Source organism: Macrotis lagotis, chromosome 1, assembly GCF_037893015.1.
Source record: "Macrotis lagotis isolate mMagLag1 chromosome 1, bilby.v1.9.chrom.fasta, whole genome shotgun sequence".
Taxonomy (NCBI): Eukaryota; Metazoa; Chordata; class Mammalia; order Peramelemorphia; family Peramelidae; genus Macrotis; species Macrotis lagotis.
Genome location: NC_133658.1, coordinates 827,806,885 through 827,824,048, shown reverse-complemented (window position 1 = coordinate 827,824,048; position 17,164 = coordinate 827,806,885). Strand labels below are relative to the sequence as shown.

At 37.8% G+C, this 17,164-nt stretch overlaps 1 long non-coding RNA gene across 3 annotated transcripts in view; it reads right to left on the bottom strand.

Moving 5' to 3' along the window:
- Nucleotides 1-14,225, bottom strand: part of LOC141508514 (uncharacterized) — a 28,767-nt gene extending 14,542 nt beyond the window's left edge. For all 3 annotated transcript variants that reach the window (XR_012474452.1, XR_012474451.1, XR_012474453.1), the window contains exons 1-3: nucleotides 13,943-14,225; nucleotides 12,597-12,748; nucleotides 12,217-12,278 (exon numbers count right to left, since the gene is read on the bottom strand). This is a non-coding gene — a long non-coding RNA (uncharacterized LOC141508514). The remainder of the gene's footprint in view (nucleotides 1-12,216; nucleotides 12,279-12,596; nucleotides 12,749-13,942) is intronic.
- Between the last annotated feature and the right edge of the window lie 2,939 nt (nucleotides 14,226-17,164).

The following is a 17,164-nucleotide window of genomic DNA, read 5'->3' as shown; positions in this document are numbered from 1 at the left end:
ACCATCAGCTCTGTCTCGGGTGGATCACATTCTTTATCATAAGTTCATCACAGAAGTTACTTCCATATTTTTCCACAGTTGCTGTTGCTGCTTGCATCCATTCCTCCCCACTACTATATATTTTCTCTCTCCTTTCACTCTGTCCCTTTTCTAAAATGTGCTGTAGGGTAGCTGAGTGGCACAGCAGACAGAGCACCGGCCCTGGGGCTAAGAGACTCCAAGACCACATACCACTCCAGAGACCCAGCAACCACCTGGCCCTGTGGTTCTGGACAGGTAAAAAAAGTAAAAAAGAAAATGTGTTATATCTGATTATTCTCTCCTATGATATACCCTCTCCTCTATCATCCACATCCCCCCTCCCCCTGTCCCCCTTCTCTCCTTTTTCCTCTAGATGTCTATACCCCAATAAGTATATATGCTGTTTGTTTCCTCTCTGAGCCACCTCTGATGAGAGTGAAGGTTCCCTCATTCTCCCTCACCTTCCCCCCTTCCATATCATTGCAAAAAATAAAAATCTTTTATATAAAATATCTTAGTCTATTCCAACTCTCCTTTCTCTTAACCCAAGTACATTTCCCTTTTAGCCATTGATTCCATTTTTACAATATATTATATCTTCAAATTCAATTCTATCTATCCTGTGCTTCACCTATAAAAGCTCCTTCTACCTGCTCTATCAATTGAGAAGGTTCATATGAGTATTATCAGTGTCATTTTTCTATGCAGGAATTCACAGTTCATCATTATTAAGTCCCTCGTAATTTACCCCTTTCCTCCACTCTCTATGCTTCACCTGAGTCCTGTACTTGAAAGTCAAATTTTCTGTTCAGCTTTGGTCATTTCAACAGGAACATTTGAAATTCCCTTGGTTCATTGAAAGTCCATCTTTTCCCCTGGAAGAGGATGTTCAGTTTTGCTGGGTAGTTGATTCTCGGTTGCATTCCAATTTCTTTTGCCTTCTGGGATATTATATTCCAAGCTCTACAGACCCTTAATGTAGTTGCTGCTAAGTCCTGTGAGATCCTGACTGCAGTTCCATGATATTTGAATTGTATCCTTTTGGCTGCTAGTAATATTTTCTTTTTGACTTGGGAGTTCTTGAACTTGGCTATAATATTCCTGGGGTTTTTTTTTTTTTTTGGATCTCTTTCTGGGGGAGATTGGTGGATTATCTCAATTTCTATTTTGGCCTCTGCTTCTAGGATATCAGGGCAATTTTCCTGTAGGAATTCTTTAAAAATGAGGTCAAGGCTCTTTTCCTGATCATGACTTTCAGATATCCCAATAATTTTTAAATTATCTTTCCTGAATCTGTTTTCCATATCAGTTGTTTTTTCAATGAGACATTTCACATTTTCTAATTTTTCATTCTTTTGGTGTTGAAGTATTGTGTCTTGATTTTTCATAAAGTCATCAGATTCCTTTATCTCCATTCTACATCTGAAGGTTTTGTTTTCCTTAGAGAGCTTTCTTATCTCCTTTTCCATCTGATCAATTCTGCTTTTTAAAGCATTTTTCTCCTCAATAACTTTTTGAACTATTTTATCCATTTGACCTATGCTGGTTTTTAACATGTTATTTTCTTCAGCATTTTTTTGGATCTCCTTGACTAAGCTGCTGACTTCTTTATGTTTTTCCTGCATCTCTCTCATTTCTTTCCCCAATTTTTCTTGTATCTCCCTTACTTGATTTTCAAAATCTTTTTGATCTCTGTTGTAGCCTGAGCCCAATTTCTATTTTTCTTGGTGTCTTTAGATGCAGAAGCTTGTACTTCCTCGTCTTCAGATTGAGTATTTTGATACTCTTTAGGATCATGGACAAAGTAATTTTCAATGGTCTGGTTCCTTTTTTTTTTCCTGTTTACTCATTTCCCCAGCCTATGCCTGGTTTTGGGGTGCTTCCTGACCTTGTGAATTTTAGTGGGACACCCTCACAAGGACCTCAGTGTGTGAGGCTCTAACTGCTCTCCTGGTCTATGAATGACCACAAGAGCACCCCTCTGCCATGGGGCTGGGGAGGGTCCCTATTCTGTGGGGGACCTAGACTGTGATCAGGATCTGAATTCTGAATGTGGTCAGAGCCCCAGAGTCCTTTTCCAGGGACAGAAGACAGACCTCAGAAGTCTCCCTCCATTCCCCTCCATTTGGTGGGCTGAGCACTCAGTGCACAGCTGCCTGGAGGCTCCTGCTTGCCAGCTTCCCTTTCCTGGATTTGGGCCACAGTCACACTGAGTGACTGAGTGCTGCGACCGTGCTCAGGGCCTGGGCTTTGTGCTAGTTCTAGCAGAGGTCTCCCTGCTGATCTTCCAAGTTGTGCTTGGGGTGCAGGCCAGGAAATTGCTTCTGCTGCCAGGAGCCAGGGCTCTCAGGCACCCTGGGACTATTTCTGGGAGGCTTTTAAGTTTCTTCACTCTGGGGGGGGGCCACCCCTCTAACCCTGTGGATCAGAGTTTTTCCACTATTTTCCAGGGCTGGAGAATTGCCTCACTGGTTCTTTCTCTGGTTTCTGCCTCTCGAAAATTTAGTTAGAGTCATAATTTTAAGATTTTTGAAATATTTTAGAGAAGGTACCTAGGAGAAACTCTTCTCCTGCCACCATCTTGGCTCTGCCCAACCCATCATTAAATTTGTGAGTGCTGTGCTCCAGCTAGCATCTACTATTATTGCCTCACAGTCTTTCTCCTATCCGAAGCAGATGTACAATAAATACCATTCTTCTATTTCTACTTCAGGTCATAGTTAATCCTTTATTTTGGAAACCAGCATTACAGTAACAGGTCTTTTTCTTGTCTTTTTTTTTTTTAATCTCAGGGAAGTTTATTTTTCCAATTATCTCAAATGGTAGGTTTCAACAGTCAGTTTTTGTCAGGTTTTGAGTTTCATGTTTTTCTACCTTCCTTTCATCCCCCTGCTCTTGACAGAAAGCTATCTAATATAGGTTATACATGTATAATATATTAAACACAGATCTATATTAATCATGTTGAAAGAAGAGTCAAATCATAATGGAGGAAAAAATTAGAAAGAAAAACATAATACTTAAGACAATTTTTTAAAAAAATGAAGATAGTAAGCTTTGGTCTGCATTTAACTCCACAGTTCCTTCTCTGGATATGGATGGTATTTTCCATCACAAGTCTTTTAGAATTGTCTTTGCTTATTGTATTGCTGAAATGAACAAGTCCATCGTGATTGATCATCACTCCATGTTATTGTTAGTGTGTATAATGTTCTGGTTCTGCTCACTTTCCTCATCATCAGTTCCTATAAGTCCAGGCTATTCTGAAGTTCTGTCCCTCATGATTTCTTATAGAACAATAGTGTTCCATCATATTCACGTACCATAATCTGTTCAGCCATTCCTCAATTGCTGGACATCCGCTCAATTTCCAGTTCTTTGCCACTACGAAAAGAGCTGCAATAAATATTTTTGTCCATATGGACTTTTTATCCTTTTTTTGTGATCTTTTCAGGATACAGACCTAGTACTGCATAGCTGGATCAAAGGTCATACTTACTTCTATTGCCCTTTGGGTATAATTCCAAATGAGTAGCAGATCTTTTAAAAAATTATATTTTTATTGAGACAAGACACTGATTTGTCAGCTACCCTTGTCAGCAAAAAGTTTCTTCCAGGAGTTGTCCAAATAGTAGAAATTTCCCATCTCTTCTCTATCTTGCTTCCATTCAGAATTTGTGATGTTTTCTGAGATCTTGATGAATTTCCCCCTATCTGATTTCCTCATTTATTCAGATGGCTTTTTGAATGCTTCTTCCACACCTACACATATAAATGGCTTTCACTATATCTTCCCACTTAAAGCTCCTGAATTTTCTTATGTGAGAATAGTATCTCTCTAACATGTGATGACACTGAGGACACTTGCTCAGACTCATGCCCTTTCCCTCTAGAGAAAGAGTAGAGGTCAAACCTAGAACCATCTATTGATTGATGACTTCATGAAGGTCATTGCTGAGCACCAAAGAAGCTTTCCAAGTTTCTGTGTACATCTTTACGTAGCTTGTTTCTTCATGTTTGATGTTCAGGAGTTTGCTTGTCTTAAATGAGTACATTTGGGAGAGGCTCCAGTTCCCTTTCCCCTCCTGAGTATAGATCACCTAAGATACAGTGTTCAAGAAGCCAAGTGGTCTGTAATTCTGATAGAGCAGGCCAGTGGGGTGGCATAGATGCCCTCCTTAGAGGCAGCTAAGTGACAGAGTCTGCAGTCCTGCAGTCAGGAAGACCCGAGTTGAGATCTGACCTCAGAGGCTTACTAGCTGTGTGATCCTGGACAGGTCATTTTACCTCTGTTTGCCTCAGTTTCTTCAACTATAAAATGAGGATGATAACATCTACTTTGCAGGGTTGTTGTGAGGATCAAATGAGATAATATTTATAAAGTGCTTAGCACAATGCCTAGCATATAGTAGGTGCTTAATAAATATTGATTTATTATTTAATATTTTTTCTTCTTTCCTTCCTCCCTTCCTCCCTCCCTTTTTTCCCTCCTTTCTTTCTCTGTCCTTTCATTTCTTCCTTCCTGTATCTTCCTCCTTCCTTTCTTTCCTTCCTTCCTTCCTATGTCTTTTGCATTAACACCAATATATTTTATCTAGGTAAATGCTTTATAGAAAGACAGCATGTCATAACACAGTAGTTCTCATCTTTTTGATCTCAAGATGCTTTTATGCTCTAAAAAAATTATTAAGACCCCCCCAAGAGTTCTTGTTTATATAGCATGATTTAGAAATGTTATTAGAAAGAAGTATTTTAGTATAATCTAAAAATTATTTTGACTTTGTGGATCCCTTGAAAGGGTCTCAGGTAGCCCCAGGGATCCCTCAATCACGCTTTGAGAACCAAATTATAGGATAGCATTTATATACCCTTTAAGGTATGCAAAGCTCTTTAAAATACTTTATTTTGTCCTTAGAACAACACTGGGAGGAAGATATTATTCTCACCGATTTACAGATGAGAAGACAGAAAACACCATATGACTTACATTAAAAGTCTGAAGCAAAATTTGAACCCAGGTCTTTCTGACTCTGAGTCCAACACTCCATCTACTGTGCCACCTAGTTGTATAGAGAGAAGGGACCTCAGAGTCAGGATCTGGATTCAGGTATTGCTCCACATTTATTGACTATATGGTCATGGTCAACATTTCAATACCCTTAGATAATTCTTTAAACTGATAAATGACTGAATAGGTATCAATTTGCTCTGGTAGATGATGTTTTCTCACCAAAAATTCCTTTTACTAATGAGATCATAGATCTAATCCCACCCACCCACCAAAAAAATTCCCCATGAGCTATGTCTCTCTTCTAGATGGCCAGTTATCCTATACCAGTGCATTGTTTATCTATTCTGTTCCTTTTAAAGGAGCCATGACTTTTACAATTCCATCTCAACAAGGTGAAATTTGCCTCCTTATGTTAAACTCTCTCATTTCCTCATTTCTCATTTTGCCTGTTTAGTACTCTTACTTTATATGCTTGGGTGTAGCTTTTAAGTCCCTAGATCTTATTGCCTGCTCTTTTCTTGGATATTGCCTCCTGTGAATTACTGATCCTCTCTGCTGTTAGTCTTCCTATTGTTACTAGAGAACTATCTCCTACTGAGTTCATGGAATAGGCAATTGCTGCCAAATAATGCTTTCACAACGTAGAAATTATAGAGATTAAAACCTAGGTTTTGTTAACTCAAGAGCACGTTCAGAAGATAGAAAAATAACCCCTTCTTGGGAAAATTTACATTAGAGAGATTTTTTTTGACATCTTGAAATCTTGTACATCCTCTTAGGGAACTATTTAAACTTTGAGAACTATTTAAATAGATTCTATAAGTAAACTAACTCAGGTTCAGGTTAAACCATATTTAGAGGGTTCACATGACTGAGAAGGAAAATTTACGTGCCTCAAAGATAACTAGAGTCAACTGGAATCCTTCCACAAATAAAGCAAATTAAATTCCTTCAAGAAACTTTGACTTCCTTTTTGGATTCTTATCTGAGTGATGTTTGAGGTCTTAAGTAAATTTTCATATCTACAGATCAGATTTCATCTAGATCATTAACCTCCTAACTATGAGAAATGGCCTTGGATCCCAAGTAATAAAAATGAATAAAAGGATACCAAGAAGTCTTATAACACTAAATTGTAATTGCTGCTTTCTGGGGGAGATTTCATTTAGTTTTCATACTTATTGGATAGTTTTCAAAGTTCCATTTTCCAATTCATTTTCAGTTTAAAGTCCTTTTTATCATATTTGCAAAACTCTAGGAAAATCTTTCTTACTGGACATTTCATGATGTATTCCACCACTGACCAGAAGACTATCACATCTATATTTTAGGCCATAGTTCAGAAATAAAAAGCCTGTTTTCACATTAGCTGCAGTTGTCCCCAATCTGCTTTCCTCTTAGACCCCCTACCTTGAATTAATGGCCTAGATGAAAATACCACCTGTACTCCTAAATGCTTCAGTTTCTTAACTATAATCCCCAACAAAGATTTCTAGATTTATATTCTGTTACTTCTTTTTTCTTTGAAATACTTTTCTCTTTCTTTCAAGGGAGACTTCAGCCTCCATAGAATAGCATTTTGCCAGCCCATTTACCTCAACCTGAATTTTGTGCTACATAGCTCTTTCTTATCAGTAGCAGAAACATAAACACAGCCTCCTACTCTCTTTAAGTCATGGCAAAATCCCCTTCAACCTCCAGACTTAATGTAATCAGGACCCTTAGCTTAGTCCTCTGTCATTCTTGTTGGTAGTTCTCATTAACTTTTTAGATAACTGTAATGGCAGCTATCTGGTTGCTTCTAAGATTTACCAAAGCCCCAATGCAAACAGTAGCTGTCTAAAACTATTGTCTGTGAGGGAACAATTACCACTACTTCCTATAATAAAAAAGTTTTTTTTTCTGTTCCTCCCCACTTATCAGATTCAGAATCATCTCTCCCCTCCCCCTTCCATCTTACCGTTATTGGTGTTTTGAATTTCTGGGCCACAGCCAAAATAGAAGTATGATGGATTCTTGACCAGAAATGAAATGTTGTAAAATTAGACTGATAAAAATATATATTTAAAAAAATTTTAAATATATATAGAGAAATATATTTATACATACATGTATAAATATATTTGTGATATATATATACATACATACATACATATATATATATATATATATATATATATATATATATATATGTAATTTGCCTGCAGCTCCACAAATGTGATCAAGAGAGCTTTAAAGTGAAAAGAATTGGGGTGGGGGTTGAAAATTGAATCCATGGATCTATCAAACCTAATACCATAGAACAAAGACAAAAATAAGAACAACAGAAGAGAGAACAGTAATTCATGGAAGATAATATCCAAGAAAATGAGCAATAAAAACTATGCCAATATAAATATATAAAGAATGGGTAACAAATGTGGGAAGTAGAGTTCTTGATACAAAAAAGGCAAATCTGACCTTTGGTTATCTCAAATTTTCAGGAAGTATTCCCTGCCATCACACATAAATTTTTTCTCTTTATCTACCATACATTATTCTTAGTTCTATTTTGGAGCCAGGTTAAGTGAGTCTAATTCTTTAGTTACATGATAGTTCTTCAAATACTTGAGGGCCATTGTCCTTTCCCTTCTCCCTGTCTTACGCCCTTCGCTAGGCTGAACAACTCCAGTCCCTTCAACCAATCCCAAGACACCATCTTGAAGTCTGCTATCATTTTGGCTGACCTCTACTGAGTGTTCTATTTCTTGTTAATCAATAAGCAAGCCACAAGCATTTATTAAACACCTACTGTATCCTAGGCATTGTACTAATATTGAAAATACAAAGACAAAACCAAAATAGTTCATGCCCTCAGGGTGATTTCTTTCTATTGGGTGGAGACAACCTGGATATAAATAAGTTTATGAAAATATACAAGGACATATGAAGGAAGATGCTATCTTTATCCAGAGAAAGAACTGATAATAGAATTTTACATGAATATACACATTTGTGTCTAATGGTAACCTTCTTAAAGGGTAGGTAGGTAAATAACATAATAACTTCATAAAATATTTAAAAGGAATAGGAAATTATACATAATAGATTTGCAGTTGCATGTGCTATCATCTTTTTTATTGTACTATGTTATTGAAATGCTTGTTTTATTCCATAAATTAAAAGTAAATAAAACTTTAAAACTATATAAACAAAAATAAATAAGTATATGATCATTTGAGGGAGAAATCAATAACCTGAGAAGCATTTTTGATGTTTACCATGTTAAAACACTATGTTAATGACTAATATGGAAATGTTAAACATGATTATACATGTACAACCTATATCAGATTGTTTGTTATCATGGGGAGGGAAGGGAGGGTGGTAAAAAAATTGTGGAACTCAAAAGCTTACAAAAGGATGAAAACTAACTTTGCATGTAATTGGGGGGGAAATTAAAGAAAAAAAAGAAAAAACCACTATGTTGAAGTACTAGCAGTTAGGGGTGGGGAGGTAAATGTTAGGAAAAGTCTTCCTGTAGAAGATGATATTTCAGCAGGGATTTTGATAAGTGAAGGTGCAAGGCAAAGGATGCAGCCAATGCAAAGGAAAAGAGATGGACAGCTTGGAGTGTTGTGAGTGACAAATAGAATAGTATGAATAGACCAGAATATGGGAAAGGGGACAATATTAGACAATTGGAAAGCTAGTTTGGGGTTGATTTGTAAAGGGCTTTCAAAAGTTTATATTTGATTCCAAAGGTAATAGGGAGCATGGGGTAGTAACATAGTCAAACTTTCCTGAGTTTTAGAAAAATCACCTTAGGAACTATGTAGAGGACAGATTGAAGTTTGGGAAGAGGTAAAGCAGGGAGAGCAATTAGGAAACTATTACAATTATCTACACAACAGCTGAGGGAATCCTGAACTAATTTGATGGCAACTGAGATTCAAAAGGATTCAGGGACATTGTCAAAGTTGCAACCTTTGATGACTGGAAAGATGTTGATGCTCTCAATAGAAATAAAAAAAAGTTTAGAAGGGTATGGATTTTGGGGAAAAGACAAATTCTGTTTTTGATACTGTGAGAAATGGGGTTCAGTCACTCCCTGGAAAGGTTAGGGTGTTAGCCCAAGCAAATCATGCTCCCCTAGGACCATAGCCAAAGAAGTGTGTCTCCTTTCTCAAATCTCTCAAATGAACAAAGTTTGAAACCAAAGTGAGGGAAGGATTATTTATTAGGTCTTCTGGAGAAGTGGGGTGGGGGAGGGTTGGGGGGGGAAGAACTCCTCAGAGCATCCACACTGGTACAGAAGAAAGAGCCAGCTTATATACAATTAGTTCAACCCTACTCTCCCATCAGAGATAGGCTTGGTCCAGGTTCCTCTGGGTTATAACTCTTTTTTACCCTTCTCTTTCATGTATCCCCTTGATATGTTCCCCTTCCCTGGTCATGCCTTTTCATATACCGTATGTTATAATGAACCTTAAGCTCCTCCTTAGTCAGAGAATGTATATGTATCAAGTTAATTTTAAGGATGGGCAGTAAGTGGGGGGGGGGGGACCATAACCAGGCTGTGAACTGGTGAGTTTGAAACTGTTTTGAACTGGTTCAGGTCTTCCAGCCCAAAAATGGGACCTCAGACTATTTATTAATCTTGCAGAACAGGCATTCTTATCTATTTCTATAACATTCCTTCTGATCAACTTCTCATTTGGCACTATCTGTGGAAGCAGAATTTCTTCTAGTGTGGGACCCCATATCTTACAACATATTGGGTTTAAGATATCTAAGGAAAATCTAATTTGAAATGCCCAATAGAAAGATAAAAACAGAGGACTGGTGTTCAGTGCAGAGATGAGGGTTAGATAGACAGATCTGGGTATCTTCATAAAGATAATAATTAAATTTATGGGAACTGATAAGGTCACAAAGAAAGAGATCAGACAGGGAAGAATAGACTGGGAAAAGTCATGAAACCCCAAAGGGGAGAAAGATTGCAGGAGAGGGTGATCAATTGTGCCAAATGTTTTAGGGCGGTCAAGAAGGATGAGTATGAGAAAAGGTTATTGCATTTGTTCAATAAGACCAAAGATCAAATGAGACAGTGTCCACACATCACATTGAAAAGATTGGTTTCACTTGAGTGATAGATTTCAAAAGGATGACAAATGAGTAAAAGAGCAGGTAGAGGCAATGAGTGCAGATAGCTTTTCTTTTTCTCTCTAGGAATTTGTGAATAAGATGCCATAGACAGTGGCTTGGAGTGAGGTGGCAGAGTCTTGTGAGGGTTTTATAAGGAGATGGGAGATCTGAGTGTGTTTGAAGGGAATGAACAAGTTGCTAGGAAGAGACTGAAGATTAGAAATAAGGAATCAATGTGTATGTGGGGTAGGGGTGGGGGAATCTGAAGATGAGAGGAAAGGAAATTACCCAAACCTGGGAGCCTTAACCTTGAAAAAGAGGGAATCTTTTCATTATCCATTGGAGTAAAAAGAGGAAAATGGTGGCAATATTAAGGAATTTTGAAGTGTGGAGTTAAGGAGATGAAGAGAAGAGGGAGCCCACAGAGAATAACCCCTCTCTACTCAAATAGGAGGCAAGATTTGCAATGGAGAGGGTTCAGGAGGGAGAAGGTTGTTTTAAGAAAAGAAAAGGTATAAAATACCCTCTTTATAAAAAAAGGTATTTAAAAATAGCTATTTTAAAAAATAGCCTAAGGGTAAAAGCATTGTGTTGAGAATCTAGGCAAGATTAGGTAACTATATTTATAACTATTATCATGATCTTATCTAAATCTGTAATTCTACTAATTTTGCCTCTCTTTCCCAGGTAAGGGATTTTGAGATGCTTTCTTCAAGCCTCTCCCTGAAAGTTTTACCTTTTGGTAACTTGATTGAAAGAATATGAATTCTATAAAGTGAATTTGGAGGTATCTACTTTACAAGGCATCTGGATGCTGCACTGGGTTGGGAACTAGGAAGTCTCATCTTCCTGAATTAAAATATGGCCTCAGACACTTACTAGCTGTGTGAACTTGGGCAAGTCACTGAATCCATTTGCTTTGGTTTCCTCATCTGTAAAAAGAGCTTGGAAAAAAAATACAAAGCACTCCAGTATTTTTGCCCAGAAAACCCTAAATAGGATACAAAAAGTCTGGCATTATGAAGATCAAATGAGACAATGCCCACAAATCCCCTGGGCTAGATGGAACAGTGGATGGAGCCCTAGGAGGTCAGAGTCAGGAAAACCTGACTTCAAATTTGGCCTCTGACACTGTAACTCTGAGCAAATCACTTAACTTCTGCCTGTTTCAGTTTCCTCATCTGTAAAATTATAATAATAACAATAATACTTCTTTTCCAGGGTTGTTGCAAAGCTCAAATGAGATTAAAAATTATAAGGTACTTAGCCTTATAATAAATAGAAATAAGAAATATTAGAGAGAAATCTAATATATAGAAATATAATCCATAGAACTATAAGAGAAATATAGAAATGTATTATATGTGAATACATATAGAAATATATGGAGGAAAATATGTAAAATATAATGTGTAACAATACATGTAGAAATATATAGAAAGATATTGAAAAATGTAGTATATAGAGAATATAGTACATAGAGTATATAATCTAAAGAAATATTCTGAAATATGCTAGTTGAAGCTATTAGGAGTTATTTTACATCTCTTTGTGAATGTATTTATCATATCTTTTTTTTTTTTTGCAAGGCAAATGGGGTTAAGTGGCTTGCCCAAGGCCACACAGCTAGATAATTATTAAGTGTCTGAGGCTGGATTTGAACTCAGGTACTCCTGACTCCAGGGCTGATGCTCTATCCACTGCACCACCTAGCTGCCCCTATATCATATCCTTTCCAAAGTTAAGGTTTTGGTTATGGGGGGGGTAGTGGAGGGGGAGTTACATCTATAATTTATTATTTTTAATGAGGATACCAACACCATATGAATATGGTTTTAGAAAGTTTCTGGACATACTAAGAGGTCCCAATCTCTCCAGCCACTCTGTGCCAGAGGATAGTTTCAGGTTTTCCAGACTTCTGGAACTGTTCTCTCTCCACTAAGATAAACTGTGTCTCCTGAAGACAAGTTTTTTGACTGGGTGTGGGTAGGGTTGTGCTGAATCCAGGCAACCGGGAGGCTAGAGCCCATTGTTAAATTTTCAGTGTGTTCACTTACCCCAAGTCCACAGACTTTACAAGTCAACCAAAGGCATCTTGATTTATTGTTTTGTTGATTGTCTAGACATAAGAGAGTGATAGAGAAAATATTAATAAGGTTAAAAGTCATTGTGCATACATTTCTCCTTCCCTTCCTGCAAGTTGTCTGTTTAAGCATTTACCAATGAGTACCCAAAGAATGGTCATTACAACTAGAGTTCTCTCTTCTGCCTCTCCCACAATTCCTTCATTTATTTTTTTAGGTGAAAATGAGGTCTTGTGGATCTGCCAGGCAATTGCCTCCCTGTAGCAGATGTGGACGTTTAAAGCTTAACCAGTCTGTACTTCCTTTTAATTTTTCCTGCACCTTTCGTGGACATCAACCCACCTTTTGCTTACCTTGGTGTTACTTCAGTGACACCTTCTCCCTCCATTTCCCCTCTGCTCTGACTGGAGGACTGGAAAGTAGAGTACCAGACTTCTTCCTTTATAGAGGGCAGACACTGAAGGCTCATTCACCTCTGCATCAATTATGCCTCTTGGTTTTAACACTGTGAAACAAAATGACTCCTGGTCTTCCCCCATCCCTTTCTTGCCTCTGTTGTGTCTTGTCTCTCTCTATTAGACTGCAAGTTCCTTGTCATCAGGGACTGTCTTTCATTTTATTGTATCCCCGCTCAGCACAGCATCTACGACATTGCAGATGTTTAAAGAATGTTTATTAGGGTCCTAGAGACAAGAGGAACTGAGTTCAAATGTGGTCTTGGATATTTACTAGATACTTTGTGATTGTGGGCAAGTCACTTAACCCCAATTGCCCACAAAACAAAGAATAGATGCGGGGCAGTTAGGTGGCACAATGGATAGACTGACCCTGGAGTCAGGAGTACCTGAATTCAAATCCGAACTTGGACACCTAATAATTACCTAGCTGTGTGACCTTGAGCAAGTCACTTAATCCCATTGCCTTATAAACCCCCCAAAAAGAATAAATGCTATTTGGATTGGATAACAGGGGTGTGAGTATTTCCAGGTGGGTGGTAGTGAGCCTTGTCTCCCCAACCTGAAGGCTTTGAGAGGGAGGTGTCTACATTGAAATGTCCACTTTGCTGCCTGAGAGATCCACTGGACTTCTCCTCAGGTGAAGGATTCTGGGGGATGCTTTCCTCAATCTTCCCATTGCCATTTTTACCTTAAGTTTCTACCCTCCTGTCTTGCCTAGACTTATTTAGCTGATTTCACATGAACTGAACCATGCAGCTAAAACAATCTTCCCTTTCTCCTTAGCAACCATTTCCTTTTGAAAGGGGCTATAAATGGCTTTAAAGTCTATTTGCTTAAGTATTGCCTTAAAGTAAAAACAGCAGTTCTCATGACTTTCTCCAGTTGTTTTTCTTTTAATTTTCCCTTGCTTCAACTACATAAGTCATAAACTATGCATCACACTCCCTGATCTCTGGCATCTGAATCATCATTAAAAAAAAAATCCCCTAGAGTTATCCTTAGTGACTTTTTAGTCAGGACTCCTATGTCATAAGAATTTTCTTTTGAATCTCAATTAGGTTTCCATAGTCTGTCTCCTCTTCCTGAGCTTTTTGTCTTCTTTTCCTGGGACACTTAAAGAGATCTACATGATTTCAGCAGTCATACCTTTGTCATTCTTTCCCCCACTCTCCTCTTAACTAGTTCCATATCTATACCTGTTTCTTACATCATTACCTCCTTGATTTGGGACCCAGCCTCACCTTTTCCTCCTTTTCCAGTCCTGTTTCAGGTCTGACTTCTCTCCATCTTCACCAAGCTTCTGAAGTCCTTATCCCTTGACTCAATCCAGCTCCTAGTGTGGCTTGGCCTCTTTATAGCCTTTGGAAAGTGAGCTCTCTCCTGACAGTTTAAGATGTGATTTTTCTCTGGTTTTCCAACAGGCAATCCAGCTGCAATGACTAAAAGACATTTTACCAAATGTTTATTGCTATTTGTTCAAAATAGGGGAACTGTGAGTCTTGATAGCTAGAGTTTTTTTAGGTCTTTTTTTTTATTGTTTTGTTTAAAGAGAATGGAAAGAAGCTTTGTTTTGGTTAAAAGAATTCTTTCCTCCTTTCAGGAATGCTTTTCTAATTTTCTTTTTTTGGTCCTTTTGCCCTATTTTTTCTAAACTTATCAGGGCAGAACCTTTGACTTTTGCATGGTTACCATGACAGCACATCGGCTGTATTCATTTGTTTTTCCTTGCTCTAGATCCATGATTTGTATTTCCAGTCATGTGTTTTTTTGATATTATCTTTGATGTATTTTTCATATTTGATTTGGTACTGAACTAATGTGGCAGTTCCATTTATGCCTACCATTTTGGGGGTATTTTTGCAAGACAATGGGGTTAAGTGACTTGTCCAAGGTCAAACAGCTAGACAATTATCATGTGTCTGAGGCTAGATTTGAACTTGGGTTCTCCTGACTCCAGGGCCTACACTCTATCCACTGCCCCACCTAGCTGCCCCACCTACTATATTTTCCATTGGGTGAACTGCTGTTTTACTTTGGAAGTTCTGTGATTTGTAGAAATATAGCATCACTGAAAAATACTAAAAGTATTTTAGTTCAGGGAAATGTTTGGAGGGATCACTAGGACTGCATGATTTCTGAAATACAATCCCACCCACCTTTTCCTGTTTAATTTTGGACTCAGTTTAGTCAGTCAAGAAACCTTTATTAAGTGTTTGCTATGCGTCAGAGTAGGGATACAAATAGAAAAAGACAATTCTTCATTCATCAAGGAACTTAGAATCTGGTAGAGGGGAGACAACACAAAAAATAGCTGAAAGAAGGGAGTGTAGTGGTATCCCATTTCAGGAGTATGATACAGAACAGCCAAGGAGAGATGGGTGGGAAGCAAAGAAGTGGCAGACCTGGGCACCCTCTTTATTTTTTTTAAGGTTTTTTTGCAATGCAAATGGGGTTAAGTGGCTTGCCTAAGGCCACACAGCTAGGTAATTATTAAGTGTCCGAGACCAGATTTGAACCCACCTACTCCTGACTCCAGGGCTGGTGCTTTCTCCACTGCACCACCAAGCCGCCCCCGGGCACCCTCTTTAAATGGAGGTTCTAGAAGGAGTTCTACACTCACCCTCCTTTTAGTGGGACCCGAGGTGAGTATCTTGGCTGATGTGATCTTGCAGGATAATGAGATTCCTGGGGCATGATGGAGAAATCCAAAGTCTGGTTCATCACCTATCTGCCCAAAAGATTATGTACTGATGAATCAATTCTATGGACTGCCTGTCCAAATACATAAAGACAAATAGAGATTCTTTGTCCACTTGATTTTTTCCTGCATGGATAAAGTCAGGTTAAACACTTTTAAGTGATCTTGGATATCATTTAGAATTCTCCACAAGGTTCTGGGATTGTGCAATCAGTGCAACACCCTATATAAAGGAATCCCTCTTCCAGTTGAACTACTTGTGAATCTTTACTATGACAATGACAAATACTTTTAACACCTTTGTCTCCTCTATTTTAGACCTTGTTTTATATTAATGTAAGTTATTGACCCTTTTATAAGTGAATAATTTGGTTGTTGAAAGGGGCAGAAAATGGATTTGGGGGACAAAAATGAACTTTTGAGTAAGGAAAAATAATTAAACCAACTTCTAAAGGATGTAAGGTACTCCATCTTTCATATGTGAACAGTTTAGTTGCAGCAATAACAAAAACAGATAGAAAGAGAACTTTCATAAATGAAAAACTGACCAAGTTCATTTGTGAAGAAGCAGCTTTTCTATTAAACTATGAAAGACTCAGATTATGAAGCAGACTGGTTGGAGAACTGAAAGGATTTGTTAGAGAACAGAGAAATAGCTGAGGTTGCGAGGCATTGTGGTTCCTCAAATTCTTTTACATATAAATTGTTACACATAATTATTTTTAGAGGTTAGAATTCACAAAGTGATAAATCAAATAACTGGAAACTAGAGGACAGTTGGTTTCATAATTAACATAAAAGTGGATTTCATGAGTTTTACCTCCTAAGAAAAAATAAGTCATTGAGCATGAGGGGGGAGCTCTGATTTGAGCTGTTAGAAGTGAAGAACCTAGCAGGAGAGGAGTTAAGAAGATAAAGTAAGCAGTTAAGAATACAGCTGCCAAAGGTTTTAGCTGTAGTGCTTAGAGAGGTTGATTGGCTGGAAAAAAAAAAGGCTAAAGCTCATTGGGATAGAGTTGAATTTATTTCACAACTTGTACTATTTACAAATTGAGAGAGATGAAACTTATTGCATTGGAACCTCCATGAAAAATTGATGGAAAGACACAGTCAAAAATTACCCGGGGGAGGCTAGGTGGTGCAGCGGATAGAGCACCGGCCCTGGAGTCAGGAGTACCTGAGTGCAAATCAGACCTCAGACACTTAATAATTATCTAGCTGTGTGGCCTTGGGTAAGCCACTTAACCCCACTGCCTTACCAAAAAAACCTAAAAAAAACCAACAGAATTACTCAGAAGGCACTGATGAGTTGCATGATCTCTACCAATCCATTAAAATATCAAAACATAACAATCCAAGTTAAGTAATCACTCGCTCATAAATCTATGTAACATTTGGTTGGGAGAAGGGAAATAGAAAAACTGAGAAGAACAAAGACAGGACCTTCTTAAGGGAGACTGCTCAAAGGACTATGGTAGAGTATTCAAGAGAGACCACCTTTTTTCTTGACAGATTTTAGGCAATTAAAAGGAAGTTAAATGGATCATTTTATACTTCAGTTTTCTTTGCTCCCTGTATTTCTTTAAAACCCATTGGGAAGTTTTTTGAGCTAAAATATTTTGAACAATAAACATGAAAGATGCTATATAAAGTGAGATCCTTGTCATTCCTTTCAGCTTTGAAAATTAGGGAAGGGAAAATACCTTTTAGTTGACATGTGAAATGGTCCTGCTGCCTAACACTTTTTGCATCTTCTGTGTTTAGA